The 20381-nt window shown below is 44.6% G+C and overlaps 1 protein-coding gene across 2 annotated transcripts in view; it reads left to right on the top strand.

Moving 5' to 3' along the window:
* The window catches only part of LOC115158903 (splicing factor, proline- and glutamine-rich), a 65745-nt gene that overhangs the window by 23992 nt on the left and 21372 nt on the right, over positions 1-20381 (top strand). The gene's annotated exons all lie outside the window — the stretch shown is intronic.

Here is a 20381-nt window from a genome sequence, read left to right on the forward strand (position 1 = left end):
ATGTAAAATGTCAGAATAATAGTAGAGAGAATGATTTATTTCAGCTTTTATTTCTTTCATCACATTCCCAGTGGGTCAGACGTTTACATCCACTCAATTAGTATTTGGTAGCATTGCCTTTAAATTGTTTAACTAGCCTTTCACAAGCTTCCCACAATAAGTTGGGTGAATTTTGGCCCATTCCTCCTGACAGAGCTGGTGTAACTGAGTCAGGTTTGTAGGCCTCCTTGCTCGCACTTTGGAAGACCCATTTGCGACCAAGCTTTAACTTCCTGACTGATGTCTTGAGATGTTGCTTCAATATATCCACATACTTTTCCTTCCTTCAATGCCATCTATTTTGTGAAGTGCACCAGTCCCTCCTGCAGCAAAGCACCCCCACAACATGATGCTGCCACGGTTGGGATGGTGTTCTTCGGCTTGCAAGCCTCCCCCTTTTCCTCCAAACATAACGATGGTCATTATGGCCAAACAGTGGTATTTTTCTTTCTTCAGACCAGAGGACATTTCTCCAAAAAGTACAATCTTTGTCCCCATGTGCAGTTGCAAACCGTAGTCTGGCTTTTTTATGTCGGTTTTGGAGCAGTGGCTTCTTCCTTGCTGAGCGGCCTTTCAGGTTATGTCGATATAGGACTCGTTTTCCTGTGGATATAGATACTTTTGTACCTGTTTCCTCCAGCATCTTCACAAGGTCCTTTGCTGTTGTTCTGGGATTGATTTGCACTTTTCACACCAAAGTACGTTCATCTCTAGGAGACAGAAGGGTCTCCCTTCCTGAGCGGTTATGACGGCCTGCGTGGTCCCATGGTGTTTATACCTGCCATACTATTGTTTGTACAGATGAAGTGTTACCTTCAGGCGTCTTGGAAGGATGAACCAGACTTGTGGAGGTCTCCAACTTTTTTCTGAGTTCTTGGCTGATTTCTTTTGATTTTCCCATGATGTCAAGCAAAGAGGCACTGAGTTTGAAGGTAGGCCTTGAAATACATCCACAGGTACACCTCCAATTGACTCAAATTCTGTCAATTAGCCTATCTAGCTTCTTCCTAGCTTCTAAAGCCATGACATATTTTTCTGTAAATTTCCAAGCTGTTTAAAGGCACAGTCAACTTAGTGTATGTAAACTTCTGACCCACTGTAATTGATACAGTGAATTATAAGTGAAATAATGTGTCTGCAAACAATTGTTGAAAAAATGACTTGTGTCATGCACAAAGTAGATGTCCTAACCGACTTGCCAAAACTATAGTTTGTTAACAAGAAATTTGTGGAGTGGTTGAAAAACGAGTTTTAATGACTCCAACCTAAGTGTATGTAAACTTCCCACTTCAACTGTACCTTGAGGATCTGTTTGGACAATTTGTACATTTGGATCAAAATTGCTGTTAATTAATATCATCACCCATTTTGAATTTCTTTGCCCCATGGGAGAAATACATTTTGCCCCCCCCCCCCTTGTCCTTTTTCCACAAAACTTAATCTAATAATTGTTGAATGTGTTTCCTGTAAACAATAGATATCATATTCCTTTTCTTTTAGCCAGGTAAATACTGATCATCTTTTCTTATTATCGCTAGGCCATTACAGTTGTAACTGGCTATACTTATTTCACCACTTACCATAATGAGACACAACTTTCAATTCTATTCATCATAATATCTGTTTGTAAACTTACCATTAAAAAGTAACATGATGATTTTCTATATTAGCTGTACCATGATATTTGCATTGCTACTAAGTAAACCTCCAATTGGTCCCCACTATTCCACCCGCTAAAACCCCTCCTCATCCCGAGTTGGGTTGTCATCCCAATGCCCGGCAGACCCACCCCCGACCCCCCATGAATCCCATGGACCCGGGAAGAGACCGGGACCCGTCCTTGGAAAAGAGCACACAGTGCCAACCACAGAACAGAAGCAGATCAAACGCATTTTCATCACCCTCACCTCGATGTGTATTATATATAGCTATTAAAACAATATACTCTACCGTTCAAAAGTTTGGGGTCACTTAGACATTTCCTTGTTTTTGAAAGAAAAGCAATTTTTTTTGTCCACTAAAATAACATCAAATTGATCAGAAATACAGTGTAGACATTGTTAATGTTGTAAATGACTATTGTAGCTGGAAACGGCTGATTTTTTTTTAATGGAATATCTACATAGACGTACAGAGACCCATTAAAGTATTAGCAGTGGTTGGAGGGGGAGTATTAACAGTGGTTAGAGGGGGGGAGTATTAACAGTGGTTGGAGGGGGAGTATTAACAGTGGTTGGAGGGGAAGTATTAACAGTGGTTGGAGGGGGAAGTATTAACAGTGGTTATTAACAGTGGTTGGAGGGGGAGTATTAACAGTGGTTGGAGGGGGAGTATTAACAGTGGTTGGAGGGGGAAGTATTAACAGTGGTTGGAGGGGAAGTATTAACAGTGGTTGGAGGGGGGAGTATTAACAGTGGTTGGAGGGGGGGGTATTAACAGTGGTTGGAGGGGGGAGTATTAACAGTGGTTGGAGGGGGAAGTATTAACAGTGGTTAGAGGGGAAGTATTAACAGTGGTTAGAGGGGGGAGTATTAACAGTGGTTGGAGGGGGGAGTATTAACAGTGGTTGGAGGGGAAGTATTAACAGTGGTTGGAGGGGGAAGTATTAACAGTGGTTGGAGGGGGAAGTATTAACAGTGGTTGGGAGGGGGAAGTATTAACAGTGGTTGGAGGGGGAGTATTAACAGTGGTTAGAGGGGGAAGTATTAACAGTGGTTTGAGGGGGGAGTATTAACAGTGGTTGGAGGGGAAGTATTAACAGTGGTTGGAGGGGGAGTATTAACAGTGGTTGGAGGGGGAAGTATTAACAGTGGTTGGAGGGGGGAAGTATTAACAGTGGTTGGAGGGGGAGTATTAACAGTGGTTATTAACAGTGGTTGGAGGGGGAAGTATTAACAGTGGTTGGAGGGGGAAGTATTAGCAGTGGTTGGAGGGGGAGTATTAACAGTGGTTGCAGGGGGAAGTATTAACAGTGGTTGGAGGGGGAAGTATTAACAGTGGTTGGAGGGGAAGTATTAACAGTGGTTGGAGGGGGAAGTATTAGCAGTGGTTGGAGGGGGAAGTATTTAGCAGTGGTGGAGGGGGGAAGTATTAACAGTGGTTGGAGGGGGAAGTATTAACAGTGGTTGGAGGGGGGAAGTATTAACAGTGGTTGGAGGGGAAGTATTAACAGTGGTTGGAGGGGAAGTATTAACAGTGGTTGGAGGGGGAAGTATTGACAGTGGTTGGAGGGGAGTAAGTATTGACAGGGTTGGAGGGGGGAAGTATTAACAGTGGTTAGAGGGGGGAAGCAGGTAGCAGTGGTTGGAGGGGAAGTATTAACAGTGGTTGGAGGGGGAAGTATTAACAGTGGTTGGAGGGGGAAGTATTAACAGTGGTTGGAGGGGGAGAAGTATTAACAGTGGTGGAGGGGGAAGTATTAGCAGTGGTTGGAGGGGGAAGTATTAGCAGTGGTTGGAGGGGGAAGTATTAGCAGTGGTTGGAGGGGAAGTATTAACAGTGGTTGGAGGGGGAAGTATTGACAGTGGTTGGAGGGGGAAGTATTGACAGTGGTTGGAGGGGGAAGTATTAACAGTGGTTGGAGGGGAAGTATTAACAGTGGTTGGAGGGGAAGTATTAACAGTGGTTATTAACAGTGGTTGGAGGGGGAAGTATTAACAGTGGTTATTAACAGTGGTTGGAGGGGGAAGTATTAACAGTGGTTGGAGGGGAAGTATTAACAGTGGTTGGAGGGGAAGTATTAACAGTGGTTATTAACAGTGGTTGGAGGGGAAGTATTAACAGTGGTTGGAGGGGGAAGTATTAGCAGTGGTTGGAGGGGAGTATTAACAGTGGTTGGAGGGGGGAGTATTAACAGTGGTTGGAGGGGGGAGTATTAACAGTGGTTGGAGGGGGAAGTATTAACAGTGGTTGGAGGGGGAAGTATTAACAGTGGTTATTAACAGTGGTTGGAGGGGGAGTATTAACAGTGGTTAGAGGGGGGAGTATTAACAGTGGTTGGAGGGGGAAGTATTAACAGTGGTTGGAGGGGGAAGTATTAACAGTGGTTGGAGGGGGAAGTATTAACAGTGGTTATTAACAGTGGTTGGAGGGGGAAGTATTAACAGTGGTTAGAGGGGGGAGTATTAACAGTGGTTGGAGGGGGAAGTATTAACAGTGGTTGGAGGGGGAAGTATTAACAGTGGTTATTAACAGTGGTTGGAGGGGGAGTATTAACAGTGGTTGGAGGGGGAGTATTAACAGTGGTTGGAGGGGGGAGTATTAACAGTGGTTGGAGGGGGGAGTATTAACAGTGGTTGGAGGGGAAGTATTAACAGTGGTTGGAGGGGAAGTATTAACAGTGGTTGGAGGTTGAATCAGTGGTTATTAGCAATGCTTGGAGGATGAAATTAAACGTAGATGATTGCCATACAAAAAAAAGAGAGGGAGATTTTTTGGGGCCAGAGTGAAGTGGATCAGTGTTAGGATTGGGAGAGAATGCGAAAGGGGGGAGAGAGTGAGTGAGGAGGAGGTGTGTCTAGGAATGTGTGTAAAGACTTTTACAGAGACCAGGCCAGTGACACTTGTCGTTGTTTTGCCTGTTCATTGGACCATGCTGTTGCTGTGCAGGACCGGTGTCTACTATGGAGCTTTGGCTCCCCTTAGTGGCCATCACACACACCAACACTCCTTATCTGGATCTTCATTTGGATCCCCATTAGCTGACATTTTCAACCACTCCCTGACCAGGTCTGTAATACCAACTTGTTTCAAGCACACCACCATAGTCCCCGTGCCCAAGGACGCCAAGGTAACCTTCGTAAATTACTTTTGCCCGTAGCACATCTAAAACCATTAAATGCTTTGATAGGCTGGTCATGGCTCAGATCAACACCATTATCCCAGACACCCTGGACCCACTCCAATTTGCATACCACCCCAACAGATCCACAGATGATGCAGTCTCTACTGTACTCCACACTGCCCTCACCCACCTGGACAAAAGGAACACCTATGTCAGAATGCTGTTCATTGACTACAGTTCTGCATTCAACAACATAGTACCCTCTAAGTTCATCACCAAGCTCAGGACTGATCACCTTCCTCTGCGACTGGATCCCGATCTTCAACAATACATCTGCCACGCTGACCATGAAGACGGCGGACCCTCAGGGGTGTGTGCTTAGTCCCCTCCTGTACGCCCTGTTCACCCACGACTGCGTGACCAAGCACGACTCCAACACCATCATCACGTTTGCTGATGACACGACAGAGGTAGGACCGATCACCGGCGACAATAAAACTGCCTATAGGGAGGAGGCCAGAGCCCTGGCAGTGTGGTACCAGGGCAACAACCTCTCCCTCAACATCAGCAAGACAAAGGAGATAATCGTGGACTACAGGAAACGGCTGTAGTGGAGCGGGTCAAGAGCTTCAAGTTCCTCGATGTCCACATCACTAAAGAATAAACATAGTCCGCACACACCCATACAGTTGTGAAGAGGGCACGACAGCACCTCTTCCTCATCAGGAGGCTGAAAAGAAATGTCATGAGCCCTCAGATCTTTTAAACATTCTAGAGCTACACCATTGAGAGCATCTTGACTGGCTGCGCCACCGCCTGGTATGGCAACTAAAAAGCTCCCGACCGCAAGGCTCCAGAGCGGGTGGTGAATACGGCACTGGGGCTGAGCTTCCTGTCATCCAGGACCTTTATACCAGGCGGTGTCAGAGGAAAGACCTTTTTTGAATTTTTTTTACATAGAATCCAGCCGCCCAAGCCATAGACTGTTCTCTCTGCTACCACATGTCAAGTGGCACCAGTGAACCAAGTCTGGAATCAACAGAACCTGTACAGCTTCTACCCACAAACCATCAGACTGCTAAATAGCTTATCAAATGGCTACCTGGACTATCTACATTCACCCTTTTTTTGCACTAACTCACTTTACCCCTACCTATATGTAAATAGTAAACTCAATTACCTTGTTCCCCTGCACATTGATTCGGTACTGTTACTCCCTGTATATAGCCATGTTATTACCTGGTACTTCCTGTATATAGCCATGTTATTACCTGGTACTTCCTGTACATAGCCATGTTATTACCTGGTACTTCCTGTACATAGCCATGTTATTACCTGGTACTTCCTGTATATAGCCATGTTATTACCTGGTACTTCCTGTATATAGCCATGTTATTACCTGGTACTCCCTGTACATATAGATAGCCATGTTATTACCTGGTACTTCCTGTACATAGCCATGTTATTACCTGGTACTTCCTGTATATAGCCATGTTATTACCTGGTACTTCCTGTATATAGCCATGTTATTACCTGGTACTCCCTGTACATATAGATAGCCATGTTATTACCTGGTACTTCCTGTATATAGCCATGTTATTACCTGGTACTTCCTGTATATAGCCATGTTATTACCTGGTACTTCCTGTATATAGCCATGTATTACCTGGTACTTCCTGTATATAGCCATGTTATTACCTGGTACTTCCTGTATATAGCCATGTTATTACCTGGTACTTCCTGTACATATAGATAGCCATGTTATTACCTGGTACTCCCTGTATTATTCTTTATTCTCTATAAAGGAGCATTTTGTGAAGTATTCAAAAGAGGAAAAACCCAGCAGGAGTTGAAGGAGTCAGAACCAGAAAATCCACCAGGAGTTGAAGGAGTCAGAGCCAGAAAATCCACCGGGAGTTGAAGGAGTCAGAGCCAGAAAACCCACTGGGAGTTGAAGGAGTCAGAGCCAGAAAATCCACCGGGAGTTGAAGGAGTCAGAGCCAGAAACCCACTGGGAGTTGAAGGAGTCAAGAGCCAGAAAACCCACTGGGAGTTTGAAGGAGTCAGAGCCAGAAACCCACTGGGAGTTGAAGGAGTCAGAGCCAGAAAACCCACTGGGAGTTGAAGGAGTCAGAGCCAGAAAACCCACTGGGAGTTAAAGGAGTCAGAGCCAGAAAACCCCACTGGGAGTTAAAGGAGAAACTCAGCAGGAGTTTAGTGTCAGTATTGATATCAGAGAAAGATGTCTATGAAGTTTGGAAAATAATCCTTCCCTCCTGCCACCACTGTTTTCTCTACCTCATTAGTTTAAAGGTAGAGGAAGAGAGAGAGAAAGGTAGGGGTAAAGCAGAGGTTGCTGTACACAGATGAGAAGAGAGAGAGAGAAAGAGCGAGACGTTGCTGTTAACAGATGTAAGGAAGAGTGAGAGATAGAGAGTGAGCACGAATACAAATTCCATCTAGACACCGTTTCCCTAGAGCCGACAAAAAAACTATACATACCTTGGCCTAAACATCAGCAACACAGGTAACTTCCACAAAGCTGTGAACGATCTGAGAGACAAGGCAAGAAGGGCCTTCTATGCCATCAAAAGGAACATCAAATTCGACATACCAATTAGGATCTGGCTGAAAATACTTGAATCAGTTATAGAACCCTTTACCCTTTATGGTTGTGAGGTCTGGGGTCCGCTCACCAAACACGAATTCAAAAAATGGGGCAAACCCCAAACTGAGACTCTGCAGGCAGAATTCTGCAAAAACATCCTCTGTGTACAAAGTAAAACACCAAATAATGCATGCAGAGCAGAATTAGGCCGAAACCCGCTAATTATCAAAATCCATAAAAGAGACGTTAAATTCTACAATCACCTAAATGGAAGCGGTCCTAAGGCTCTGTTGACAAACACAAACACACCCCACAGAGCCCCAGGACAGCAAAACAATTAGACCAAAACAAATCATGAGAAAACAAAAAGAGAATTACTTGACACATTGGAAAGAATTTACCAGTCTGGAATGCTATTTGGCCCTAAACAGAAAGTACACAGAGGCAGAATACCTGACCACTGTGACTGACCCAAACTTAAGGAAAGCTTTGACTATGTACAGACTCAGTGAGCATAGCCTTGCTATTGAGAAAGGCTGCCGAAGGCAGACCTGACTCTCAAGAGAAGAACAGGCTATGTGCACACTGCCCACAAAATGAGGTGGAAACTGAGCTGCACTTCCTAACCTCCTGCAAATGTATGACCATATTAGAGAGACATATTTCCCTCAGATTACACAGACCCACAAAGAATTAGAAAACAAACCCAATTTTGATAAACTCCCATATTTATTGGGTGAAATAGTACAGTGTGACATCACAGCAGCAAGATGTGACCTGTTGCCACAAGAAAAGGGAAGAACAAACCCCATTGTAAATACAACCCATATTTATGTTCATTTATTTTCCCTTTTCTACTTTAACTATACAAATCGTTATAACATAGCCATAATATGGAGAGAGAGGTGGCTATAAACAGATGCTATGGAAGAGAGGGATATGAGAGGTGGCTGTAAACAGACATAGGGAAGAGCGAGAGAGATAAGGAGAGAGGTGGCTATAAACAGATGTAGGGGAGAGAGAGAAGGAGAGAGAGAGGTGGCTATAAACAGATGTAGGGGAGGGAGAGATAAGGAGAGAGAGAGGTGGCTATAAACAGATGTAGGGAGAGAGAGAAGAGATAAGGAGAGAGAGAGGTGGCTATAAACGGACGTAGGGAAGAGAGAGATAAGGAGAGAGAGAGGTGGCTATAAACAGATGTAGGGGAGAGAGAGATAAGGAGAGAGAGAGGTGGCTATAAACAGATGTAGGGGAGGAGTAGAGATAAGGAGAGAGAGAGGGTGGCTATAAACAGATGTAGGGGAGAGAGAGATAAGGAGAGAGAGAGGTGGCTATAAACAGACGTAGGGAAGAGAGAGGAGAGAAGAGATGGCTATAACAGACATAGGGAAGAGAGAGAGAGAGAGAGAGATATAAACAGACGTAGGGAAGAGAGAGAGAGAGAGAGAGATGGCTATAAACAGACGTAGGGAAGAGAGAGAGAGAGAGAGAGAGATGGCTATAAACAGACATAGGGAAGAGAGAGAGGAGAGAGATGGCTATAACAGACGTAGGGAAGAAGAGAGAGAGAGGAGAGAGATGGCTATAAACAGACATAGGGAAGAGAGAGAGAGGAGAGGATGGCTATAACAGATTGTTAGGAAGAGACGAGAGAGAGAGAGCATGGCTATACACAGACATTAGGGAAGAGAGAGAGAGAGGCGGTGTGCTATAAACAGATGTCGGGGAAGAGAGAGATAAGGAGGAGAGGAGAGGTGGCTATTACACCGGACGTAGGGAAGAGGAAAGGAATAACGGAAGAGAGAGGGTGGCTAGAAAACAGGACATAGGAAGAGGAGAGAGAGGATGGCTATTAAACAGACATAGGGAAGAGAGAGAGAGAGAGAGATGGCTAATAAACAGAACATAGGAAGAGAGAGGAGAGAGAGAGAGATGGCTATTAAACAGACATAGGAAGAGAGAGAGAGAGAGAGATGGCTATATATAAACAGACATAGGGAAATGAAGGAGAGAGAGAGAGATGGCTATAAACAGACATAGGGAAAGAGAGAAGGGAGAGATGAGAGAGATGGCTATAAACAGACATAGGGAAGAGAGAGAGAGAGATGGCTATAAACAGACATAGGGAAGAGAGAGAGAGAGAGATGGCTATAAACATACATAGGGAAGAGAGAGAGAGAGATGGCTATAAACAGACGTAGGGAAGAGAGAGAGCTGTGTCTGTCTGGGAATAAGTGATACCTTGCTGAGATCCCACCTTCAAATACACACCCCTTTACCTTTCCTAAACCGTGGATTTGTCTATTTGCTCATGCAATTTCCAGTATTACTAGCTTTTTGGTCCAGAGAAAATCAAAGCATCTAAATATAGCCCGCTCGCTGGTGAGATAGCCCGCTCGCTGGTGGGATAGCCCGCTCACTGGTGGACTTGGTTGATTTCTATTTCTACATTTTAGAGCAGGCCTGACTGTACCTGCTGGAACCAGTAGCAACTAATGAGATAAACAGCAGAGGGCGCTCTACGACATACAGATGTTGCCTCTTAAAGAGCGACTGAACGCACCGATTGGTTTTCTTTTGCTCATTATAACAAAAAAAACAAGTCTTCATTCTTGGCAGTGTGGTTCGGTGTGGCAGTTACTGATGTTTGTCCCCGATGAGACACCATAGGAATAAAGCCAGTATTACTTCCTCAAAATAGTCAGAATGAATGTTGGATAGTTACATTTGTAATTTTTTGTCGCCGAGGAGCTTATATAGTCACACAATTTGACATCTAGGTGTTTGGTGCGGTATTTCTCAAGTAAAAAAAAAATATATAAATAAAAGTACTGCGTGTTGTCATATGTAAACAAAGTCATAGCTTCTGTGCAGGTCTGTTTCACTGTCCATTGGATGGAGACTAATCATCACGGTGGTTCAAAACCCAGCCCTCAGGTAGGTCCTGACAAACATTTAAAATCTCCGTGTAGGAAGAGATTGACCTTCATGACCAAAATTAACCTACTCGCTTCTTCTTCTTCTTTTAATGATTCTGACTAATATCGATGTCACACATGCCGTTTTCAACAAGAAAAGTTTCACGTTTCAAGTTTTAATGTCACGTGCACAAGTACAGTGAAATGCCTTTCTTGCAAAGTCGAAACCAAACAATACAGAAATAAATATCAATGTAATACTAAAAAATAACATGGAGGTGGAACAAAAACACACCAGAAATAAAAATAAGAAATATGAAGAACTCGAGATATAACCCAACCCACTTTGCCAAAGCACAGCCCCCACACCACTAGAGGGATACCTTCAACCACCAACTTACCATCCTGAGACAAGGCCGAGTATAGCCCACAAAGATCTCTGCCACGGCACAACCCAAAGGGGGGTGCCAACCCAGACAGGAAGACCACGTCAGTGACTCAACCCACTCAAGTGACGCACCCCTCCTAGGGACGGCATGGAAGAGCACCAGTAAGCCAGTGACTCAGCCCCTGTAATAGGGTTAGAGGCAGAGAATCCCAGTGGAAAGAGGGGAACCGGCCAGGCAGAGACAGCAAAGGCGGTTCGTTGCTCCAGAGCCTTTCCGTTCACCTTCACACTCCTGGGCCAGACTACACTCAATCATATGATCTACTGAAGAGATGAGTCTTCAGTAAAGACTTAAAGGTTGAGACCGAGTTTGCTTCTCTCACATGGGTAGGCAGACCATTCCATAAAAATTGAGCTCTGTAGAAGAAAGCCCTGCCTCCAGCTGTTTGCTTAGAAATTCTAGGGACAATTAGGAGGCCTGCGTCTTGTGACCATAGCGTACGTGTAGGTATGTACGGCAGGACCAAATCGGAAAGATAGGTAGGAGCAAGCCCATATAATGCTTTGTAGGTTAGCAGTAAAACCTTGAAATCAACCCTTGCCTTAACAGGAAGTTAGTGTAGGGAGGCTAGCACTGGAGTAATATGATCAATTTTTGTGGTTCTAGTCAGGATTCTAGCAGCCGTATTTAGCACTAACTGAAGTTTATTTAGTGCTTTATCCGGGTAGCCGGAAAGTAGAGCATTGCAGTAGTCTAACCTAGAAGTAACAAAAGCATGGATACATTTTTTTGCATCATTTTTGGACAGAAAGTTTCTGATTTTTGCAATGTTACTTAGATGGAAAAAAGCTGTCCTTGAAACAGTCTTGATATGTTCTTCAAAAGAGAGATCAGGGTCCAGAGTAACACCGAGGTCCTTCACAGTTTTATTTGAGACGACTGTACAACCGTCAAGATTAATTGTCAGATTCAACAGAAGAGCTCTTTGTTTCTTGGGACCTAGAACAAGCATCTCTGTTTTGTCCGAGTTTAAAAGTAGAACGTTTGCAGCCATCCACTTCCTTATGTCTGAAACACAGGCTTCTAGCGAGGGCAATTTTGGTGCTTCACCATGTTTCATTGAAATGTACAGCTGTCATCCGCATAGCAGTGAAATTTAACATTATGTTTTCGAATGACATCCCCAATAGGTAAAATATTTAGTGAAAACAATAGTGGTCCTAAAACGGAACCTTGAGGAACACTGAAATTTACAGTTGATTTGTCAGAAGACAAACCATTCACAGAGACAAACTGAAATATTTCCGACAGATAAGATCTAAACCAGGCCAGAACTTGTCCCTGTAGACCAATTTGGGTTTCCAATCTCTCCAAAAGGATGTGGTGATCGATGGTATCAAAAGCAGCACTAAGGTCTAGGAGCACGGGACAGATGCAGAGCCTCGGTCTGATGCCATTTAAAGGTAATTTACCATCTTCACAAGTGCAGTCTCAGTGCTATGATGGGGTCTAAAACCAGACTGAAGCATTTCGTATACATTGTTTGTCTTCAGGAAGGCAGTGAGTTGCTGCGCAACAGCTTTTTCAATTTTTTTTGAGAGGAATGGAAGATTCGATATAGGCCGATAGTTTTTTATATTTTCTGGGTCAAGGTTTGGCTTTTTCAAGAGAGGCTTTATTACTGAAGTTCATGAATTTATTACTGCTGAAGTGAAAGCCATCCTCTCTTGGGGAATGCTGCTTTTTAGTTAGCTTTGCGACAGTATCAAAAATAAATTTCGGATTGTTCTTATTTTCCTCAATTAAGTTGGAAAAATAGGATGATCGAGCAGCAGTGAGGGCTCTTCGATACTGCACGGTACTGTCTTTCCAAGCTAGTCGGAAGACTTCCAGTTTGGTGTGGCGCCATTTCCGTTCCAATTTTCTGGAAGCTTGCTTCAGAGCTCGGGTATTTTCTGTATACCAGGGAGCTAGTTTCTTATGACAAATGTTTTTAGTTTTTAGGGGTGCAACTGCATCTAGGGTATTGCGCAAGGTTAAATTGAGTTTCTCAGTTAGGTGGTTAACTGTTTTTTGTCCTTTGACGCCCTTGGGTAGGCAGAGGGAGTCTGGAAGGGCATCAAGGAATCTTTGGGTTTTCTGAGAATTTATAGCACGACTTTTAATGCTTCTTGGTTGGGGTCTGTTTTCCTCCCTCCCTCCATTCTATATCTGACTCCATCTCTAGATCTGTTCTCCTCCCTCCCTCCATTCTATCTCTGACTCCATCTCTAGATCTGTTCTCCTTCCATTCTATATCTGACTCCATCTCTAGATCTGTTCTCCTCCCCTCCATTCTACCTGCTGGAGTTCAGGAGTAAACAACAACAACAAGTTAACAAGTCACAATAAGTGCATGGACTCACTCTGTGTGCAGTAATAGTGTTTAACATGATTTTTGATTGACTACCTTATGTTTGTAACCCACACATACAGTTCAATTATCTGTAAGGTCCCTCAGTCGAGCAGTGAATTTCAAACACAGATTCAACCACAAAGACCAGAAAGGTTTTCAAATGCCTCGCAGAGAAGGGCACCTGTTGGTAGATTAATACAGAAATAAGACATTGAATATGATGAAGTTATTAATTACACTTTGGATTGTGTATCAATACACCCAGTCACTAAAAAGATGCAGGAGTCCTTCCTTACTCAGTTGCCGGAGAGGAAGGAAACCGCTCAGGGATTTCACCATGCTGGTGACTTTAAAACAGCGACAGAGTTTAATGGCTGTGATAGTAGAAAACTGAGGTTGGATCAACAACACTGTATGTAGAGTTCTGATAGGAGTAAACCCAACCTGGTATGTAGAGTTCTGCTAGGGGTAAACCCAACCTGGTATGTAGAGTTCTGATAGGAGTAAACCCAACCTGGTATGTAGAGTTCTGATAGGGGTAAACCCAACCTGGTATGTAGAGTTCTGATAGGAGTAAACCCAACCTGGTATGTAGAGTTCTGATAGGGGTAAACCCAACCTGGTATGTAGAGTTCTGATAGGGGTAAACCCAACCTGGTATGTAGAGTTCTGATAGGGGTAAACCCAACCTGGTATGTAGAGTTCTGATAGGGGTAAACCCAACCTGGTATGTAGAGTTCTGATAGGGGTAAACCCAACCTGGTATGTAGAGTTCTGATAGGGGTAAACCCAACCTGGTATGTAGAGTTCTGATAGGGGTGGGGTAAACCCAACCTGGTATGTAGAGTTCTGATAGGGGTAAACCCAACCTGGTATGTAGAGTTCTGATAGGGGTAAACCCAACCTGGTATGTAGAGTTCTGATAGGAGTAAACCCAACCTGGTATGTAGAGTTCTGATAGGGGTAAACCCAACCTGGTATGTAGAGTTCTGATAGGAGTAAACCCAACCTGGTATGTAGAGTTCTGATAGGAGTAAACCCAACCTGGTATGTAGAGTTCTGATAGGGGTAAACCCAACCTGGTATGTAGAGTTCTGATAGGAGTAAACCCAACCTGGTATGTAGAGTTCTGATAGGAGTAAACCCAACCTGTTATGTAGAGTTCTGCTAGGGGTAAACCCAACCAGGTTGCTAACTCCTTTACACTGCTACTGTTTACACTATACCACACCTTTCTCTCTCCCTTTCTCTTCTCTCTCCCCTTCTCTTCTCTCTCTCCCTTTCTCTTCTCTTCTCTCTCTCCCTTTCTCTTGCTCTCTCTCCTGGAGGTTGGTTGATTGGCTGGCTGTCTAGGTACATGGATGGATGGATGGATGGCCGTGAGAGAGAGAGAAAGACTCTGAGGCTGTATTTAGCAATCAGGGGATTTGTGAGTTTGCTGAGAGACGATGTGTGACACTGCCATGACAGCTGAACTGGTCTTGATATGTAGCCTTCCTTCCAGAGTGCTACAGGGAGACTCAGGGGGGTACATTTGCACAGATTGACTCTTCATTCAACACTGTTGTTCCCTCCAAGCTGAACACCAAGCTCAGAGCCCTGGGTCTGAACACCAAGCTCAGAGCCCTGGGTCTGAACACCAAGCTCAGAGCCCTGGGTCTGAACACCAAGCTCAGAGCCCTGGGTCTGATCACCAAGCTCAGAGCCCTGGGTCTGAACACCAAGCACAGAGCCCTGGGTCTGGGGGACACCAAGCTCAGAGCCCTGGGTCTGGGGGACACCAAGCTCAGAGCCCTGGGTCTGGGGGACACCAAGCTCAGAGCCCTGGGTCTGAACACCAAGCTCAGAGCCCTGGGTCTGAACACCAAGCTCAGAGCCCTGGGTCTGAACACCAAGCTCAGAGTCCTGGGTCTGGGGGACACCAAGCTCAGAGCCCTAGATCTTGACACCACCCTCTGTAAATGGATTCTGGACTTCCTGACAGGCAAACCACACACTATGAGGACTCACAACAACACCTCCTCCACACTGACTCTTAACACAGGAGCCCCCCAGGGGTGTGTCCTCAGTCCTCTGCTGTACTCCCTGTTCACCCAGGACTGCGTTGGTTTGCACGACACCTACTCCATCATCAAGTTTTCTGACAACACAATAGTTGTAGGCCTAATACTACTGCTACGATGGCATCCTGACTGGTTGCATCATGGCCTGGTAAGGGAAATGCTGCATCCACGACCGCAAGGCCTACCAACAGGTGGGTGAAGACTGCCCAGTACATCACTGGGACCGTGCTCCAACCCAACCAGGACATCTACTTGAATCGTTGCCTGAGGAAGTCCTGCAGCATTGTCAAGGACCCCCCCCCAGCCACGAGCTGTTCTCTCCCTTACTGTTGGGCAGACTGTATCGGAGCATGAGGTCTGATACCAACAGGCTCAGAGACAGTTTCTATCTACAAGCCATCAGACTGTATCGGAGCATGAGGTCTGATACAAACAGGCACAGAGACAGTTTCTATCTACAAGCCATCAGACTGTATCAGAGCATGAGGTCTGATACCAACAGGCTCAGAGACAGTTTCTATCTACAAGCCATCAGACTGTATCAGAGCATGAGGTCTGATACAAACAGGTTCAGAGACAGTTTCTATCTACAAGCCATCAGACTGCTGAACACTTGAACTGGACTGACCACCTGCTCTGATTCTCCACACCTTAACACCTCTCACTCTCACACACACTCTCACACACACTCACACTCTCACACACACACTCTCACACACACACTCACACTCTCACACACACACACTCACACTCACACACACACACACACACACACTCACACACACACACTCACACACACACACACTCACACTCACACACACACACACACACACACTCACATACTCACACACACACACACACACTCACACTCACACACACACACACACACTCACACACACACACACACACACACACACACTCACACTCACACACACACACTCACACTCACACTCACACTCACACTCACACACACACACTCACACACACACACACACACACGTACATTCATGCTACACACACATCTCAACTGCTGCTACAAGTCTTTCATTATGATTTCTAAATGCTGCACAATGTAACCACTTACCTCCACTTCCCCAAAGCGTATAAATATTGGACTATAAATTGTACCTTTTTGTTTTATATTGATGCTAAAATGTTTAGTCTATGTACTTTGTTTTGTATTCTTATATATATTGCTTATTGTAGTTTCATTGTCAAGACCTGCAAATAAGCATTTTGTTGGAAGATAAATACCATATGTTTCCCATACGACTAATAAAACTTCAAACGTGTGTGTGTGTGTGTGTGTGTGTGTGTGTGTGTGTGTGTGTGTGTGTGTGTGTGTGTGTGTGTGTGTGTGTGTGTGTGTGTGCGTGTGTGTGTGTGTGTGTGTGTGTATCTACATTTGAAAGTGACTTGCGTTAAGGGGGCCTTGCTATGTACAGCCCCCAGCAGTGTGTTTTAGTTGTGTTGTATTATCAACACAGTGAATACTTCCAAGGTCTCTGTCAGGTTAGAGAGCCCAGCCCTGTTGTGCCTGTCTGGGCTAGTCCCTCCACCCTGGTGCTTACCTGAGGAATTCCTGCCTCTTCAGACCCTTTTATACCTCCATTGATACCAGGCCAATAGACTCCACGCTCATACAAAGGGAAGTGTATACACACACCTTATCCCCTCTCCTCCACCCTCACCTCTTTTGGTGGAATATAATAAGTTGTCTATGAGCCAAGGTTTTAGGTCTTTGTACCCTCCTGGGCTTATTGCTTTGGGTCTTTAGGTCTCAGTACCCGCCTGAAGTCTCCTTTCCTCCCAGCAGAACGTTTGGGCTGTGGGCCAAAATCGCACCCTATTCCCTATATAGTACTTTACATTATTGTTGACATTTGCACACACACTTTTACACTCATCATTTCCTGCTACTCTGTTCTTTATTCTACTCTTATTATTATCTATCCTGATGTCTAGTCACTTTACCCTGCCTTCATGTACATATCTACCTTAAATACCTTATTATTATCTATCCTGATGTCTAGTCACTTTACCCTGCCTTCATGTACATATCTACATCAAATACCTTATTATTATCTATCCTGATGTCTAGTCACTTTACCCTGCCTTCATGTACATATCTACCTCTAATACCTTATTATTATCTATCCTGATGCCTAGTCACTTTACCCTGCCTTCATGTACATATCTACCTCAAATACCTTATTATTATCTATCCTGATGTCTAGTCACTTTACCCTGCCTTCATGTACATAACTACCTCAAATACCTTATTATTATCTATCCTGATGCCTAGACACTTTACCCTGCCTTCATGTACATATCTACATCAAATACCTTATTATTATCTATCCTGATGTCTAGTCACTTTACCCTGCCTTCATGTACATATCTACCTTAAATACCTTATTATTATCTATCCTGATGCCTAGTCACTTTACCCTGCCTTCATGTACATATCTACCTCAAATACCTTATTATCTATCCTGATGCCTAGTCACTTTACCCTGCCTTCATGTACATATCTACCTCAAATACCTTATTATTATCTATCCTGATGTCTAGTCACTTTACCCTGACTTCATGTACATATCTACCTCAAATACCTTATTATTATCTATCCTGATGCCTAGTCACTTTACCCTGCCTTCATGTACATATCTACCTCAAATACCTTATTATTATCTATCCTGATGACTAGTCACTTTACCCTGCCTTCATGTACATATCTACCTCAAATACCTTATTATTATCTATCCTGATGCCTAGTCACTTTACCCTGCCTTCATGTACATATCTACCTCAAATACCTTGTTATTATCTATCCTGATGTCTAGTCACTTTACCCTGCCTTCATGTACATATCTACCTCAAATACCTTATTATTATCTATCCTGATGCCTAGTCACTTTACCCTGCCTTCATGTACATATCTACCTCAAATACCTTATTATTATCTATCCTGATGCCTAGTCACTTTACCCTGCCTTCATGTACATATCTACCTCAACAACCTCTGTACCTCTGAACATTGATCTGGTACTTCCTGTATATAGCTCCACATTGACCTGGTACTGGTACTCCCTGTATATAGCTCCACAGTGATCTGGTACTTCCTGTATATAGCTCCACATTGATCTGGCACTTCCTGTATATAGCTCCACATTGATCTGGTACTTCCTGTATATAGCTCCACATTGATCTGGTACTTCCTGTATATAGCTCCACATTGATCTGGTACTTCCTGTATATAGCTCCGTTCGTGTCTATTTTATTCATCTAGTGTTACTATTTTAAAACTCTGAATTTTAGGGAAGTACTCGTAAGCAAGCATTTAAGGGTAAATTCTACACCAGTTGTATTTGGTTTATGGGACAAATACAATTTCATTTGATTTCTATGTCAACAGTAGTGCACTATATAGGGAATAGGGCTCTGGTCTAAAGTAGTGCACTATATAGGGAATGGGATGCAATTTTGGACATAGCCTTGCTTTGGTAGCAGCTGGGCTGGAATGGCTGGCAGCACACAGAGGTCAGGAGCCAGTGTGTGTGTGTGCGTCTGCGTGTGTGTGTATAGAGTGGTTGTGTAAACAGGGATAGTAGATGATTGCGTTATAAACGCAGCCCCACCCTGTCCTGCTGGCTAGGTGTGATATATAGAGGAGGAGGACACAGCTGTATTCTGTAGCCTCAGGGATCGAAGTGGGCTTGGCATGCAGGCAGGAAGTACTAGGTGTGCTCTGTAGCCTCAGGGATTGAAGTGGGCTTGGCATGCAGGCAGGAAGTACTAGGTGTGTTCTGGAGGTGCTGTAGAGAGCACTGTGAAGACAGGAAGTACTAGGTGTGTTCTGGAGGTGCTGTAGAGAGCACTGTGAAGACAGGAAGTACTAGGTGTGTTCTGGAGGTGCTGTAGAGAGCACTGTGAAGACAGGAAGTACTAGGTGTGTTCTGGAGGTGCTGTAGAGAGCTCTGTGAAGACAGGAAGTACTAGGTGTGTTCTGGAGGTGCTGTAGAGAGCACTGTGAAGACAGGAAGTACTAGGTGTGTTCTGGAGGTGCTGTAGAGAGCACTGTGAAGACAGGAAGTACTAGGTGTGTTCTGGAGGTGCTGTAGAGAGCACTGTGAAGACAGGAAGTACTAGGTGTGTTCTGGAGGTGCTGTAGAGAGCTCTGTGAAGACAGGAAGTACTAGGTGTGTTCTGGAGGTGCTGTAGAGAGCACTGTGAAGACAGGAAGTACTAGGTGTGTTCTGGAGGTGCTGTAGAGAGCACTGTGAAGACAGGAAGTACTAGGTGTGTTCTGGAGGTGCTGTAGAGAGCTCTGTGAAGACAGGAAGTACTAGGTGTGTTCTGGAGGTGCTGTAGAGAGCTCTGTGAAGACAGGAAGTACTAGGTGTGTTCTGGAGGTGCTGTAGAGAGCACTGTGAAGACAGGAAGTACTAGGTGTGTTCTGGAGGTGCTGTAGAGAGCACTGTGAAGACAGGAAGTACTAGGTGTGTTCTGGAGGTGCTGTAGAGAGCACTGTGAAGACAGGAAGTACTAGGTGTGTTCTGGAGGTGCTGTAGAGAGCACTGTGAAGACAGGAAGTACTAGGTGTGTTCTGGAGGTGCTGTAGAGAGCACTGTGAAGACAGGAAGTACTAGGTGTGTTCTGGAGGTGCTGTAGAGAGCACTGTGAAGACAGGAAGTACTAGGTGTGTTCTGGAGGTGCTGTAGAGAGCTCTGTGAAGACAGGAAGTACTAGGTGTGCTCTGGAGGTGCTGTAGAGAGCTCTGTGAAGACAGGAAGTACTAGGTGTGTTCTGGAGGTGCTGTAGAGAGCTCTGTGAAGACAGGAAGTACTAGGTGTGTTCTGGAGGTGCTGTAGAGAGCTCTGTGAAGACAGGAAGTACTAGGTGTGTTCTGGAGGTGCTGTAGAGAGCACTGTGAAGACAGGAAGTACTAGGTGTGTTCTGGAGGTGCTGTAGAGAGCTCTGTGAAGACAGGAAGTACTAGGTGTGTTCTGGAGGTGCTGTAGAGAGCACTGTGAAGACAGGAAGTACTAGGTGTGTTCTGGAGGTGCTGTAGAGAGCACTGTGAAGACAGGAAGTACTAGGTGTGTTCTGGAGGTGCTGTAGAGAGCACTGTGAAGACAGGAAGTACTAGGTGTGTTCTGGAGGTGCTGTAGAGAGCACTGTGA

This window comes from Salmo trutta, chromosome 22 (assembly GCF_901001165.1).
Source record: "Salmo trutta chromosome 22, fSalTru1.1, whole genome shotgun sequence".
NCBI lineage: Eukaryota > Metazoa > Chordata > Actinopteri > Salmoniformes > Salmonidae > Salmo > Salmo trutta.